Source organism: Pithys albifrons, chromosome 2, assembly GCF_047495875.1.
Source record: "Pithys albifrons albifrons isolate INPA30051 chromosome 2, PitAlb_v1, whole genome shotgun sequence".
NCBI lineage: Eukaryota > Metazoa > Chordata > Aves > Passeriformes > Thamnophilidae > Pithys > Pithys albifrons.
The window spans coordinates 14119100-14136531 of NC_092459.1; the positions used below are offsets into that span (position 1 = coordinate 14119100).

The 17432-nt window shown below is 37.7% G+C and overlaps 1 long non-coding RNA gene across 1 annotated transcript in view; it reads left to right on the forward strand.

Moving 5' to 3' along the window:
- Nucleotides 1-17118, forward strand: part of LOC139668274 (uncharacterized) — a 70122-nt gene extending 53004 nt beyond the window's left edge. The window contains exons 3-4 of the long non-coding RNA XR_011697014.1: nucleotides 11391-11475; nucleotides 16332-17118. This is a non-coding gene — a long non-coding RNA (uncharacterized lncRNA). The remainder of the gene's footprint in view (nucleotides 1-11390; nucleotides 11476-16331) is intronic.
- The last annotated feature ends 314 nt before the right edge of the window (nucleotides 17119-17432 follow it).

Below are 17432 nucleotides of genomic sequence, written 5' to 3' on the forward strand. Positions count from 1 at the left end.
CCATGTTATTTGGTCTTCAGAGGGTTCAGCTTGGGACTGTGATCACTACTGTTGTGCCTGTATCAATAAAATGCTGTGTGCTTACCAGCCCAATAGTGTGCTGATTGTCTGAACACGTAAAGCACCATGTAAATCTTCTCGAAAGATCAGAGTTTTAAAGATCACAAATCAGTTCTAGTAATGAATAATACTTATAAAAACTCAGTAAATTGCAACACTTGATAAGGTATTAAAATATGCTGTATGAAATTCAGGTGTGGTTAGTTAGCAGAGTTAAAAATAATGTATTCTTGCTGTGCCCAAATTGAGTTTTCTTTGCAAGATATTCCTAGTCCTGCTTTTGAATATTAAAAATTCAGCATTTGTCACAAACCCACTTCAGATCTGTTAAAGACACCTGGGTGCATGCCACAGTGGGATTATCTCTGATCTAATCACTAGGGAAAGTGGTCTTTTCAGGTCAGGGCTGAGGTCATGATTAGATTGTAGATGGAAAATTATTCCTTCTCTCTCTGAAGCATGCTTATTTACAGTATCAGGTGGTGTTCACTCCTGTCTCCTCATTTCATCATTGAAATGCTAATACTCATTCATCAGTGTCACTGATACTCCACGTGTGTGTGTGAGCATGTTTTATATTCTCAAATACGCATTGCAATGTAATTTGCAAAGGTAGAACTTCCTTAATACATTTAGGTAACTCTGTGTATTTATTTCAATCAATGGCCTCAGTGGACATTAAGTTTTCAACCATAGTAATAATATTGGGCCTTTGTGTTTAACTTGTTTTTAGTAAAGCCATGAAACACATATGTAATGCTCTTATCAATTGTAAAACATAAATAAATCATAAATTCTTATCTTTGTGTTGAAATATTATATGTTCAAATGTCATAAAGCTCCACATACCAAGGATGCTCCAACAGTATCAATTAACTGCTTGTCTACCATGCTTTCTGGTTTATATCATCCCATAGCCTAAAAGGCATATATTTAACAGGGACAGCATTCATATTAGAAATGAGATTAATATTTTGAGATAAAATATTAGAAACAAGCTGAAACACAGAAGAAGGTAATAGCTGTAAAATCTTTTTATCCTGTTTCCTTGCTATCATTTTCCTGGGTATGTTTTGGTATAGGAATGTCCAGAGGCTCTGTCTCTCACAGCTCCTCCACTCCTCCAGGCTATTACATCAAAAGTAGGTGTAGTTAAGCTCAGCTCTTTGAAAAAAACCCATAGTATCAGCTTGGTGATTCTCACCTCAGGTTTTAAAATCCACTGCAAATGGTAGTGCCAAGCTGGATGTGATATGGAGACAGGTTTTAGTGTGTTTCTTCCACTGGCTACACAACTTCATGTAGAAAGTAACTGACTTTCACTGGCATTTCAAGATCTTGAGGCATGGTACATGGGTCAAATTATATTAGATTCCAAGCTGTCATGTGAGATTAATAACTAGCAACTACCTTTGTAGAAAGACATGTCTCAAACGTGGGTAGTTCCAGGGAAAATGGAAGCTGGATGTATAATGGAAGCTGGATATGTAGCTAATGTCAAAAGTAATTAAAACCGTGGCTAAAAATAGTAAGGATACAAGAAAAACAGAGTCCTCTGCAACAATGTCCATGAAAATGGAAGGTAAGGTGGTGGAGGACAAGGTAAAACATAGATGAGTGCACTGTGACTGCTCCAAGTCTAAGTTAATTTTCTAGACATACTTAGCAGTTTTCAGAGAGAAATAAGCACTGCTAGGGCATGATTAATGTCACCCTAAGGCTCACATCTGAGGTCAGATTAGTGAAGCCTCTGTTCCTCTTTAGTGACTGGGAGATGGGTGTCCAGCCTGCTGCATCAGTCACAGACACCTGCATTATAAACAATCAGAAATAGGGGAGGTGATCTGTGCTCTGATCATGTTGGAGACACACTGTGTGGTTTTCATTAATTGCATGTCTGACTGTGTTTGTGCTGGTAAGTAAAAAAGGAAAGAAACAATCCACAGAAGGCCAGGTGGATTTTCACAGTATCTGGAATACAGCAGCATGAACTTCACAACAAACTGCAGTATATTCTCTTTCAATTGACATCAAAGAGATTTTGCTGCTGCATCTGGTGATGGAGGGAGCAGAGTTGGGACCAGCATTTCCATTCTGGAATCCTAACTAACCTCATTTTGGAATAAGTGAATAGCAGATTGCAGGTGTTGCTGGAGAAATAAATCCTACATTAAATATTGCACATGTATCTTCACATTACTCCTGCTCACATATGGTTGAGGGACAATGTGTGTGTTGAACTCCATGCTTTTTCTTGGGCACAAACAGCAATGTGACTCTCATGCCCTCCTCATGTACCACACACACCTAATAGAAAACGTAATCCTGTTTAGTTATCCAAATCAGCTGGAATATTTTTGAAAGGTGGCATAAAAAATATGGTCTTGGTTTGTGAGTGCACAGTAGTTTGAAAGCTATTCGATAACTGGAGACTTGTTTTTCTGCCCCAGTCTGTAGTTTCTGTAATTGATTTTCTGCTCACATGTAGCTTGAGCTCATCTGCACCAGTGTCAGCAGTAAGCACTTAGAGCAGCATGGCTGCAGTGCCACTGAAAGCCTTCCTGGGGCTCATTCCTGACATTGCAACAATGCAATGCACTGAGTCTGGAGCTGCTGGCATTTCAAAGGTGCTCAATTGCCTTAATTTTCACTGCCTGTGAGCATTTGCTAAAAAAAAAAAGAAAGAAAGAAAAAAATCAAAAACATTCTATTTTGCAGTAGGAAAATATTTTCCAAGTCAAGCCATATGTTTCTGGGGTACTTGGGTTAGTAGCTATCCCCCTCTTTGTTTATAGACACATATACAGCTGGTATGAATCTCTTTCTACATTTAACACTATTGCTGCTTAAGTAGTGTTCCAAAGGAAGGGTCTCCAATCAGGCAGCACAGCTTGCTTTGTGTCTAAGAATGGGGAGGAATACCTATGCTCAACTGGAATGTCTCCCAAATATTGTGAAGAGTAGTCTCTTTAAGCATATCATTATTGTACGAGGCAAAAATCAATCATCAAACTTTATACTCAGATTTTTGAATCATACTAGCATTAATAGAATTATTATTATAATAGAATGATTAAATAGAATGATTCTTCTGTACACAATAGACAGATAAGATGTGGAACGATCTGCTACAACGTATTTTCAAGTTGAGTTTGGTAAGATTTAAAACTTTAGTAGGCTAAGCAGACCCACACTCTGAGAAATGAAAATTATATTCATCACATATGAAGCTGTAGCCAGCTGATATGTTGTAAAATGGTACATTCACTTTTCAGTCTTTAATACAACCACTGCATGACAAATGCTTGCACACTGCAGAAATGAGGACCATTTAAATATTTAGCTGCCTTATATTTTCTTTGGTGTTTCTCTGCCTGGGACTCCTATACCTGGAAGCATATGCTTCCAGAGACATGTCTTCTTTCTTGCCACACAGTTTGTACCTTCCTGTGCGCATAGTTACTGAGCTGGAGGAATAACTAGTGGTACAGCTGCTTGAATTTAAGTTTTTTATTCCTTCAGCAGAAACTGCAGGCACAGTGAAATCAAATGTGGGTCTTATGGTCTCTGAATGTTGATTTATTTTCAGGTTTGTTTGAGCCGGGTATACATTGGAGAGGATAACCACAGATGTAAAAGTCAGAGGAAGGTAAAGTTACCTTGCTCCCAGGCCATTCAGGTGTTGTGTGCAACTACTGCATTTGCAAACACATGGAAAATGGTTTATTATCTCTGGAGACCACTTGGACTGTGCACTGCCCACAGGAATTTGCAGGCAAAAGAGCATCTCTGGCATTCATTCTGCTTAGTGACGGCTCAGGATTCCAGTCCCACAATGTGGCATAACAGGTGTGTGTGTAACATGTGAACTGACTTGTTCTCTGCCTATCACCCTAAAGCTGTGGTTCTCTGCACTCCAAGCAGCCTGGGCTCTCTGCCTTTTTAAAGCCTAGGACTTTTCTTAGTTATTTAGAAGGGAGGAGGCAGATCTAATGATAAGTGTTGAAGAAAGAGTAAGAGTGCTGTGCTGCTATGCAAAAGTTTTAACCTGACATGCTTATTTCATGTAGAAGAACCAAAGATTGAGAGAGAGGGTTAAAACATCAAAAACTGTTATTTCCTCCTGGAAGAGAAAAAAAATCAGCAAGGGAAACATATAGTGTGAAACTTTTCATTAAGAGATTGGTGTGGTGTGATATGAAAGAAGAATTCAAGGGTTACACTTTTCCTAACAAATGGGAAGATTTTTTTTAATGCTAAGGCACTTACAACTTGATTTTCTGCTGTAAAAGTCAAGGTTTGATTATAGCTCCTGCATTATTATTTATAGTTTAGCAGTTATACATGCCATGTCCTTGGCTGTGGCATTGCAGTTTGCACCATCTATGTCTGCTTCCTAAATTTATTGATCTCATTAGAAGATAAAAATGACAAAGATAGCTCATAATACTTCTGAGAAATGTAAAACCATTAGCAGGTCATTGTCAAAGTTATAACATGTCCTTTTAAGCTGCTTAGCAAACTGGTGGCAGCCTATGATACAGGGATTAACCTGTGCCAGGAGTGACTGAGTGGATCGCAGTGGATGGTTAATATTCAGCCTGCCTACAAAGCTTTGAAGCTGCCTCACAAAATGATACAACAAAGCGATAAACAAATACATTAAAAACAAAGGGAACAGAAGTTTTCTTTTCCTGTCCTTTATCTTTGTCTCTGACACATTAGAAGCAGAATGGGTATTAGAGCTTCGGTCTGAAATTAGAATTACTTTTTTTTTTTCAGTTGGGTTATGCTCCCCTAGGAAAAGGAGCCTCTTAGGCTTTGCTCTCTGAGTGCAGGCTGACCTTGGCCGAGACCCTAAGCCAGCTTTTCGTAAGCGGAACCTTGAAGGTGCTACCCTAGAGCTGTGTGTAGGTGCATAATTTTAATAATGAGAATTTCAGAAACACACTGCACAGCTGTATTTTGAAATTAGCATTTGCAGCCCCAGGCATAGCCCATTCCATACTGCCCAGTGTGCCCACCAGTGCAATGGTCATAATGAGACTTGCAAATTTTTTTGCAGACCTATACACCTGTGTTGTTCTTATTATTGTTTACATTTCTTCCCTTAAAGAAATGGCTGCAAGTATTGCCTGATTACTCTATTGCTTACAGAACTGTTTGGGTTTACAGAGAACTTTGTTAAACTGGCAGACCACATAGTGCTATGTAAGATTTGGGCTGGAGGTCCAGGGTTTCTGCATTGGTTCTTAGGGATAGAAGTGGAATAGGTGGTTAAGCAGAGGAATATGAAGGCAGAAAGACTGGTACCTAGTGGGTCTTTTCAGCATCTCACCCGACTCCACTCACAGCAGAGGGTGATTCAGACACAGTTACTGCCAAACCCCTTTAAGAGTGGATCACACATACACAGGTGGGCTCAGAAAAGAGGAATAGGAAGGAACAGAGAGAAAGAATAGAAACCTAAGCCCCAGTTTGCTGTTGAGCATCATGTGACCTGATTTACACCAATGCATGATTCTCCTTTAGGAGCAATTTATATGCATATTCCAGTAACAAGTAAACACGCATTAGGGAAATGATAAATTAGCCTATACAACAGTTTGCAGATTACACATGAGAGAATGAGAATAACAACATTATTAATCATTTCAGTTATTCATTCAATTTTTAACCTATTAATGACTATTTGTGTATTTTATCTGTATCAACGTCAGAACTACCAGGAAGGGGACCCTTGATCACTGGTACACAAACCTCTCCCAGCAAAACTTGTTTCTAATTTCTTTTTTTTAAACATATATAGTACTAATTCTAACTTGGTGCAACTGTTCCAATTTTATTTAGACCACATAACTATAAATATACCATTCTATTGCCTACATCACCAAAGTGGTTTTCGGTTAACTGGTGAAATTCAAATACTCCAAATGCCTCATAACCATGTTATACAAATATTATAATGTGTATATGTGTTCCCAACTATTAACTGCTCTATCACTGGAATCGGGTCTACTAATATTTGATTGGAATAGAAGCATTGTCTTCCACTTGATTTAGCAAAACAATCTTTAAATTTTAAAGAGATATTTTCCCAGTCATGGATCTTGTAAATGCTGTTATGGGATGCAGTTAATAAAGAATGAAAAAATGATAATATTTTTAATAAAGTTGTGTGAGGAAAGTTCAATCAATTTCCTAGAGCCTTCTGAGCTTTGAAACAAAATTGTTTGATTCTAATTCAGATTGGAAAAAAACCCAAAACATGAAAAAATATATTCTCCCATTGAAGGCAAAGTTCTAGTGGCTCTGGCTCTGCAGGTCTTTGCCTTGTTCTCAGTTCCAGCTACTGAACAGAGAGAATTAATTCTAAGAGCATTCATACTAGGAGTAGCCTCTGAGCCTGACTTAGCTTGGGACATGCAAAAAGCTGTTGGCTACTGATTTTAGTACTATTCCCATCGCTGGTGCTCCAGAGCTATCGGTGTTTCCCATGATTTTCCATCCCAGAATCCTGTAATCCTTTGGCTGAATATCCTTACTTCTGAAGGATTAAGGCAAACTCGAAAGGTTGCAGAAAAGAAGAGCAAGAACAATTGAAAGTCTGAAAATCCTGCCTGACATTGAGAGATTATAGAAGATCAGTGTACTTAGATTATGTGACAGAAGGTTAAGAGGTGGCTTGATCATGGTCTCAAAAGTCCCAAGTTGAGAAATAGTTTTTCAATACATGGGGAATCTCTAATTTAGCAGACTAAAGCCATAGCATGATCCTGTGATTGAATGCTTAATTGGGACAAGCTCACACAAGACATAGGATATATGAGACTGTAGCAGCTAAGACCTTTTTTTTAATTAAAGGTACTGTTGGAGTTTTAGTAATTTTAAAATTTTAAACGTATCTTTGCTAAAAGCTGTCCTACTTTGACCAGAAATTATAGAGTTTTTGCAGAAGTCCCTGGGTAAAATACTATGGGTATATGTTGTGCCCAAGGGCAACCTATACAATCATAATTTCAGAGTTTATTAATTCTTTGGTAATGAATGTTCCCTACTCCTGCATAAAATAGACCCATACAATGTACTATAACTTGCATTTTTCTAGCCTTAATGTCATTATTCAGAAGCTCTCAAAATTGTTTTTGTACCTCTGTGTGCTTAACCCAAAGAAAAGGAAAGCTATTTAATATAAGAAGGTATTTTTAGCCTTTCTGAAAGCTTCTTATGCCAATCCCTAAAAGGAAACAAGAATTTTCTCCAAAAATGCAAATTCTCTGTCTAGAAGAAAGAGTATCATTTTAACTGCTTCATCATTATGTGTCACTCTCTATGTATAGTAAGTGCACTGTGACAGTTTCTAAGAGACAATCAGGGACTTTTCCAATAACTACAAAATTATATTTCATAATACACATATCTGTGAGGCATGAGGCTTCATGTGTTCAAAGCACTTAGCACTCATTAGCTAATGTTCACAGCACCTCTATGGAATAGGTAAGATAGTATTATAAAGGCACACGGTCCACAAAACCACATAAAACATTCCTAATGGAGAATAGAACAAAGGTTGGTACCTTCCAATTTCCAAATCACTCATTCAAGTCTCCAATAAAAACATTTTATTAGCTACATAGCTATAGGAACACTGTTTTTAGTATTATGTCCTAATATTCCATCTATTGCAATAGTTTTATTTGCCTCCTAAACTAATACAAGGAGTAATGCTGTGACACTACCAAATTTGTCAAGATTAGCAACATTAGCCTCCATAGTTATTACAAGGTCTTGAATTGATGAGCTAATCCTACTGAAATTAAATTGCTGCATGAAAACTACATTTCATTAAAAAGAACTGAGAAGAGGAAGTGATACTACTTATTTTCAAAGTTTGCCTTGATTTTACAGATCAATGGCATTATGATATGGCAGTAAAGTCCATAGAGTAGCAGGGGCTAAGTGCTTGCTCTGCCAAGTACAGTCCTTGCTTTTAAAAGAATGCTTTATAAAAGGGACCATTTAGGAAACCAACAACAGGACAGCATAAATAAAATTTATGAAAGACCCTCCAGACTACTTAGAGTCCATTCTGCCCTTTTTATGTGCAGATGGAATGAATATATGCCTGACATAGAGGAATAGCCTTTGACAAGGGATTCCTTTGGCCATGGGGCCCAGCACCTATCCATAGCTTTTCTCCCCTCTCCTTGACCCTGCATGTCTGGCAAAAGCATCTCAAAAGAACATGTAGCTGCTGTGATAGCAATGCAGAGTCCAATCAATTAAGCCTTATTTATGAATAAATCTCATGTATGACAGACTTGAAAGAGGAACTTACAGTCACCTACCTAATCCAGCTTTCCAGTAACACATCATGCCTTTTTATTATGTTCTCCATGAATTTGTGAAAGTGATTGGCAAGGCAAATATAAAGGAAATGGTTAGGATACAAATGTAGTAGATGGAAACCATATGTTCAAAACCTGACCTCCTGTCTAGCTCATTTTGGGCACCATCAGGCATGACTTCTGGAATTCCTTGCTCCTAGGGATTGTCACTGTACTTTGATGATCAGTTGAAAACTGCTGAGCAATGGATAGAGGGGTAAATGGGAGGATTGCTATACTGACACTTCATGACCTTTCACAAATATATACTAGCATATTTCAGAGATAGATGATGACATGGATAACCTCATACCAGGCCTTCTGAATTTTCATTTTGACCACTTCTGCTGGAGACTAATCCAAAAAACCCAAGAAAATACAAGTTCTACTGGGATGCCAATATATATGTTTTGAATTACAAAAGGGAAAACCAAGTTTCCTTGCTTTTTTGTTTTGTTTTGTTTTGTTTTTGTTTCTGGCACCAAACATGTAAATGTGACAGGGAGAAAATATCCTGCTCAAAAGAAGAGAGTCTGGAAGTTAGCAATATGAAAAAGTTTCTTGAAAGAAAACAACAACCCACCAAGGCCAACTCAGTGTTTTACTACCAAATTACCATAAAGGTATAGAGAAGACATCAACCACAGATCTGTTTCTTTCATGTTTTCAACTTTCCCCATTCCAGATATCTTTTGGACAGCTATTTGCCACTTAGGCCCATCTCACAGACTTAAGATGTGATGAGAAGCAACACAGTATTGCAGAAAATGATCCTGAACTCCTGGTTCTCTGTTTCTCTGTAAAGACTAGTTAAAAGCATAAGAATAAACAGTCAGGTTTTCCAATAGAAATTCATCAGTGAATTCTCTCAAAGATATAAATAAGGGCGAGTTAACAGAAGATCTGGCAAAAGAAATATCAAAATAGCATAGTTTTGAAATAAAACAAAGCTATTAAGAAAAACTATGTGTTGGAAAGAATTGCAGAGGAATATGATAATACTGGCTGACTGTGTGACAAAATGTCAGATACAATTCAGTGAATAGAAGTATAAAGTAATGTTAACCTTAGATACACAGTAATGGCTTTTGAACTGGCTCTTAGCACTTAGAAGAAATATTTGAGTTCTCTGAAAACATCAGCTCAGAACTCAATAGAGATGAAGGTAAGAAAGGTGGATTTGGGTGGAACAGCTTCTGCAGACAGAGTGGCTGTGAGTCTTTGCTGTGAAAAGAGGTGATGGGTGTGCCTGAGACCATGATAAGCGGGGAGGGAAGAGGTGAATTCAGAATGATTATTTAACCTTTCCATAACACTGCACCTAGAAGGCATCAAATATAAACCACTGGATGGCATGTTTGAAACAAATACCAGCTGTGTAGTTGAACTGTGAAACTCATTACTTCATGAGTTTAGACATATACAGAAAGCTATTAAACATTTTCATGGAATAAAAAATCCATTGAGAACTATTAAAATATCTTCATATCAGGAACATCCTGACAACACGTCATGAAGGGATGAGTGAGCCAACCAAGAAACTAGGAGTATATATTTGCCTTGTTCTTTTGCTCTTTCTTAACTCCATTGCTGGAAATGAGACAAAAAATTTGTAAGGGCCCCAGGTTCACACAGCAAAACTGTTCTCACATTGAAGAGTACTTTCTGATATTCTCTTTTGCAATCCATATGACATGCAAAGCCCACATGTGACTGTGTGTGGCAGTTGCTCTGACCACGGTGGGGATATGCTCAGAGCAAGGCCACTGCATCCCAGTCGCAGCTTCCTCATTGTGCCCTTTGGTGCTAATGAACCTGAGAAGAGAGAGGGGAATTCACACTCTCTGTGTTTCTTACTCGGTTCCAGTAAATTTACACCAAGAAATGGTAAAACTTCTTTCTATGAGATGGTGAGGCCAGGATTTTGTGGTTTGGCTACAAATTTTTTCCCCCGTCCTGATTTAATTTAACCAGGCAGTCAAATTTCAGTAATCCTCATCACTTCTTAGCTCACTGTTTTATGTTGATGTTTATTCTTGTTCTCCTGCTTGTACAGTTCCCTCTCCTTAATGTGCTGATACCAGCATTTCAGGGATGATAAAAAAACTGGAGGGAAACACGGTCATTTACTCCTTCTTGTCTTGTTTGTTTGCTTCAGAAGTACTAGCACTGCCACAAATAGACTTTCCTCGTGCATGGCAAGAGATAAGGTTGGGGTTTTCTGCTTTGTTTGTTCTGTACCACACATATTTTCCCCACCCACTCCCTCGCTTGCTTTTATACATGCTCACACACAGATGTACTTGTATACTATCAGGTTTCAGAGAATTTCACTTAGCTTAGGAGAATGTGACCAATGTCTGGGATAAAATGTTTATATTTTCAGCAAGTAATTTCTACCAATCTTACCATCACAGGTGGGTGTTTCTGAGAAGGGTGCTAAAGCACCTATCACTCAGCATTTAGGACACTGAAATAGCATTAGTGAAAGTAGTGCTATGAAAAGTTGAGGTGTGCCATGTTGTCATAAACTATTTGCTGCCTGCTCAGTTTAGCTCCATTTTCGGAAGTGGCAAAAGTGATTTAGTTAATAGGTGATATAGTTGTCTCCTGCCTATTCCTTTCTTGAAAATGTTGATATAGCTCATAGCTCTGCCTCATTGCTGTCTCTTTGACTAGTACTTCTCATATGAGAAGCTGTACACAGATGAATTCAAGCGATTATATGAATAGAGGGATTTTTCTGAACCGGCTGCATTTTGCTCAAGCATTCTCCCAAAGCTGTGTGTCTCTGCAGAGAGATAAGTGCATCTGCAAGTTTCAAGATGTGCGGTTTCTGTGGGTGGAGTGGGATGAGTATGGTGGGGTGAAAGAAAAGAAGAAGAAATGGTCTCCAGCATCAGTAAAGTCTCTGGTGCCTCATCAATATCTGTCCTCTTACAGGTTCTGCTTTTTAAACACTGACTTCAGGAGAAGTTCTGCAGGATGAAAGGGTTATTATGCGACTGGACACCTTGAGCCACTTGGGGTAAATTAATACAGTCTCTTAGTTATCAGTTAAGTCCTTGTGCTCTGGTGAAATCAGTGGAGCTTGTTTTCACTGGTGTAGTATGTGAGCCATTAAGTTTAATGAATTGTTGCAAATAGTTTAATCTGCACTTGCAGGTGCGATTAAAACTTTTTTTTTTAACCAAGAGAACTTTTTCACCTATGAAATCTTTCTCAGTCACAATATGGAGTAGTGGGATGGGCTTTGCTCATTAGAAAGCCTGATGCTCAGTTCAACATTCCCTTCTGCTAAATTTACCTCCTTCAGGATTTAAGACTCTAAGTTGCAGGGGATAAAACATAAGGCCCTGGTTAATTGCAAATAAATAGTGCCAGAGATACATACAGATGGCACCTGAAGTTCACATCTGAAGAGTATCCAGTAAACTATACATAATTTACACAAGTATGTTCAGGAAGCAGGAGAACAACTTTTTTTCTTTTTTTCTTCCTTTTTTTTTTTTTTGTGGTTTTTCATATTTGTAAAACAACAAAACAACAACAACAAAAAGGAGATAATAAATGAACACACAGTCTGTGAAACTTCTTGTTTGAGAAAACAGCAACCTGTATTTCTATTTATTTACCTCAATTAAATTAATTAATGTAACAAGTCTGAAGATTTCACCATTTTACAGGATACAGGTATAAATATCTGGCAAGTAGACTGTATATATTAAACTACATCTACTTAGCTAGTAAATATTTTGCTGCATTAGTTTGCTCATTCCCAAGCAATCAGTTGTGAACTCCAGTGTTGTAACGGGTCCACAGGGAACATTTGTGCTTTGGTTGGCACTTAGATGAAATTCATCAAATTATTTCCCCCTCCCTTCAAGGCTGACATTTCAGAATGTTTTTTTAAAAGGTTGTGTGCCAACTGCCAAAGTCAATTAATTAAATGGTAAATCTGAAATTTGTAGGAGAGGACTATCATTCCCTTTTGCTGTGCGACCTTGGAAATGTGAACATTTAATCCACAAAACACATGGTTTACCAGAGGATGCTGATCTGCTTGCACTGAAAGTAAAAGCAAAATTCCCTGAGATATTTTGTGAGATTAGGGATTACCTCAAGGATAGAATTTTACCCTGCATTTTCCTTCTGCTTTTGGTACTTGGTAGTAATGAGAATATCCTTTGAAGTCCTGCTATGCTTGAAAGCTTAAAGGATTCAGCACTTATTAGGAGGAAGTAGTGCAAATTTGTGGCCTCGTTTTCCATACATTTGAGATACCCCAGATGAAGGCATGATGTGGAGTCCCAGAATTTCCTGGCAAAAGAACTCCATCTCAGATCTGTAAAGGAAGTCATAGAGGCAAAATTCAATAGGCAGGAGCAGATGGGGATCATATTTGTACATAGCATAAGTACTACAACTTTCTTCACAAAACACACACCTCTCAAGGAGTGTATATGCCCTCACTGCAGCAAAGGAAGGCTCGGTTCACAGGTTAGGCTGGCCCTTGCTCTTCCGCCTCTTACTCCATATGTCTCTTTTTGTACATCTTACTGAACTCCTCGTACTGTATTTGAAACTTTATAATCACAAGGTGCTTGGAAAGAGTGCAGTACACTGACTGTTCTTCAGCTGTTAGTTTTCTGTCAGTATTTTTATATTTGTTTTGTCTTTATTTATATTTTCCCTGCCTGAAAACTGTGGTGCAGATCAGAAGCCTGTGTTTTGGGCTCTGCATAGGCATGGAATACAAATACAGCCCAAAGACAGTATAAAAGACAGTAGAAATAATGAACAGGACAGATGGATTAAGGCAGACAAAAATACACAATCTAATACTCCTCTCTTTGTCATTTGAATGTCTTTCATTCTGTATTTTGCTATAATCTGAAGTTCAGGACTTGTAAATAGTTTTTAACCTTCCTGTTCCACATTTCTTTCATGGAACTATGTGTTTTTATTTTCAGGAGATAAAAGCTCGCTAAAGAGAGAGGCTTCCTCCATATCCAGAAATTCATTACAATTTGGTCCCTAATTTGACAGCTTTGCATAAGAGGGGCTAAAGTTCATGGAAAGACACTGATTAGCCCTTTGTAGTAGGAGAAATGGTGAAAACTGTTAGTGCCAAAGATATTTGTTAAATACCAGCCTTGTAGGAATGTGGACACTACATATATTAAGATATAGGAAGCTAATTCTTCTCAGGATTCATAAATTTGAGCCTCCTCCTACTCCTTTACTTTATATAGTGAATAGAGCACCAGTTCTTTCTCTCAAAGCCCTGCAGTGCAGTTCTTGGAATTGTCCTGCCTGTTCAGATATAGGATATTTTACAGTAAGGACATCTGATATTTTCCTGTTGAAATTTTTCATCCTTGTGAAAGAGACTTACAGATGTGATGGCCCAGACAGACCAATTTACTTAGGTATGAGCAGAAGTGGGAGATCTTCAGCTCTGCTTGTTTGAGATACTGTTACTGTATTTAATCCTGGGGATATTTGATGTAAAATATTAGCAAGAATGCCTTCAGGAAAAAGATAAATTAAGGATGCCAAGCTGTTGATAATACTTGGAGTCAAATCTGCTTTGGATTCCCAAATTCTTCATACTGTAAAACTGAAATGTTTCTATCCATGTCTAGATGGTGAGTCACAGAGGGGACTTGGGAAACTTTAGTCTAAGCACCTTAAGGATGTCAGATGGGGCAAAAGCTAAGCAGTAGATGAGTAAAAGTTTAGAATATTGAATTAAATAGTATCTGAAGCATCTAAAGTGTTGGGTGGGTCTAGAACTCAAGTGATGTGTGTTTAAAACTTCCTTATCATAGGATGAATTTATTGACATTTATTTATCTCAAGGCAATATTGGGCAATGAAATGTCTTAAGCACTCCCTTATTATAGTAATAACTGTACCATATGGACTTAAATTGATAGAAAAGTTGTTTTAATGGCTTGTAAAATTGGATAGAACAAATCTCATGAATGTTTCTAGGTGATCGCTAGATTACCAGGTTTCCCTTAACCGATAATGAATCTTCCTGTGATACGTGAATCCAGTTTTCCAAGAGGTAATTAAACATGAAAGAACTAAACATCCCATTTTTTTCCCCCTAAAGTTGTATCTCAGCATTGTCTCCATCAGTAGCCTTGCCTGCAGGAAGAGTAAAGTTTCCTGCTATGATTGTTTGACTGCTGCCAATTACCAGATCTGCTTTTGGCAGCTTTTCCCCCAACCTGCTGATTAGCTAATGTGTGGTTACAATATGAGAAACTGGTGTAAACGAGGAAGCAAAAGATTTATTAATTTCATGTGCTACTTACTGTTTGAAATATAATTATCAATACTGCAAAAAGAAATCCTGGCTTAAGAAATAGCCAGGTTTCTATGTCTTGTGAAATGAGGCACAAGGATTTTTTGCAGTAAAGAGGTATGTTTTCCCCTTGATACACACACATAATTTTCATTAGATTCATAGATTTCAAAGGCAGAAGAGAGATCATTAGAGCATGTAGTCTAACTACCTGTAAAACACAGACTACAGGATTTCATCCAGCTACTCTGTATCAGAGTTAATAGAAAACAGGAGCCAGATCCTGAGCTGGATGTACAGCAGTTTTACTCCACTAAGCTGTAATAATGGTGATTTATCCCAGCTGAGAAATTGGCAGTAGACTTAAATGACAATGGATTCTTTTTGCATAAACCTAAATGAAAATGGTCATTTATATTTTAATAGCCATGTTGAAAGAGCCTTGATGAGACTGAGTTTTTGAAAAGTATTTTGAGTTTCAGAAGAAAACGAGGGTTTTCTCCAAACGCTTATGAAATGATTGTGTTCCGTGTTGTAATTTAAACTTGTCTCTTCACTGAAGACAAGGCAAAAATTTATCCGAAAAAATATTTCTCTTTAAATTGAAATCTGTGCCAAGACTCTTATTCGTAATTAATTCATGTAGTAGGATTTTAGTAAGGGAAGGGAGAAAAAAAATAATGTAATAAACCCCTGAATATTCTCAGACACAAGAGGAAGCTGAACTCAGAGGTTCAAATATTTAAAGTCTCAAGAGCTAAAAAGTCGAGTCTGTGATTTCTTTCGTTAGGTTCTATATTTGGCAAAACAAAATGTCTCATCACTCTTTTGAAGCCATCTGTATGTGTGTGTGTATGATGATTTTATATTTATAGCAGATACAGTCTTTTCATTTAGGTACAGACAGAATTCTACCTGCTCAGAGCTACAGGGGTTAAGAATGCACTCAGACAACACTGACATAGCCGATGCCATAACATCCTGCAAGCTACACAGAAACTGAGACTTTGTGCACACCAAAACTGAACAAAAAACAATCTTAATTCCTGCTCCCTAAACCAGGAGAGTGTGTTTAAAGGAAAATACTAGCATGGGGAGAATATCCTTTAGATTCCCAGTAAATACCTGTCAGTTCTATCTCAGGAGAAGGCGGTGAATGTTTTTGTGTTTAGTGATATGGAAGTCTGTGACTATCACAGCAGCATGTAGAATATATAGAAAAAAAGATAATTCATTAGAATAGATGATTATGTGTATAGGAAGCAGAGAGAATCTTGACTCATAATATTCCCATTCTCAGTGATAATAAAAGCAACTGCTGGTTTGGTTGATGAACAGTTCAAGGTACTTTATATTTGCTTAAGGAAACCTAAATAGAATACACATTTTATATATGTTTCCCATACTTTTTTACCTTAGAGTTTTTCTCCTTCAGAGATGGAAGTCTGTTTCAACCTGTGACAGCACAATTTGATGGCAAAATGATAATTTACTGCACAGGTAAACATCAGAAAACATGGTCTGAAGCTTACAAATCAATTTTTTCTCTCTCTCTCTTTAAGCAGGACTAGAAGAGCCAATCCCTGCTTGAAAAGTAAGACTTCTTTTTGTCCCTTATCTAGAAGGATTTAAATGTTCCCCGTCCTTCAGGAGATCCTCATTTAACTCCATCGTACCACTAAGTATTTGGTAACATCACACTTGCCTACAAAGCTTGTAAGCAAGATCACATTCTTCAGCCTGTTGCAAACATCTGTTCCATGAGAAACATCAGCTGCTGAACTGTTCTTCCCACAATGTCTAGACCTTAAGTTCATTCAGCACTCTGTAAGAAAATTGAGAAAACAAATAAATTAATATCTGTTTTATGCAGCCAGGCAAGACCAACCAGCTATCAATGGCATCTTAAATACTCCCTTTATGAATGGCAGACTTTTAGCTTACATTAGATACTACTGTGAAATGGCTTCTTGGGATGAAACACTGGGAATACTGGCTTCTGAAGGTGAACAGCCCTTTGCAACACTGTACCAAGTTTGGTGATGTACTGCAGAAGGTAGAGGCCACTGCTCCTTCTCATCCTGCCTCATTACAGTTTCTTCTGTCCAAGGATGTGTGTAGTGTGTGCCAGCATATTTGCACTATGATCCAGGGAAAGACAAGACAAAAAACGAGTGTCTTGGAGAAAGAAGCCAGACAAGACAAGCTCTGACTGAGGTCCCAACTGTATACCGTGGGTAACTTGTTATGATCCTCTGTTTATTACTTGGTTTGATCCTACAGTTCTCAGGCCACTAGGCTGACCTCCACAAAACCTTTAAAATAGTGTTTTCCAAAGGCTGAATTTAGGCTATTTTCATAGACAAAATGTCTGTGGTTTATGGTCTTGTCAAATTAGGTTCAGCTTCAGTAATCATGATATGAAATCTGTATAGTATGTCCTCACCAGTGAATAAATCTACTCATTCAGCCCAGTCATATATAAATGTTAGTAATATAAAATTCTGACAATCGTAAGAGTATTGCATTCACAGTAGCTCTGCACTTTCTGTCTGGTGATAAAACATCAGTCAGTATGTAGTTCCATTCTGTCATTTGCTTGTGGAGTACTTCCTTCTCACACTAAAATTAAAATTTAAAAGACTTTCACTTTTGGGGAAAAGAGC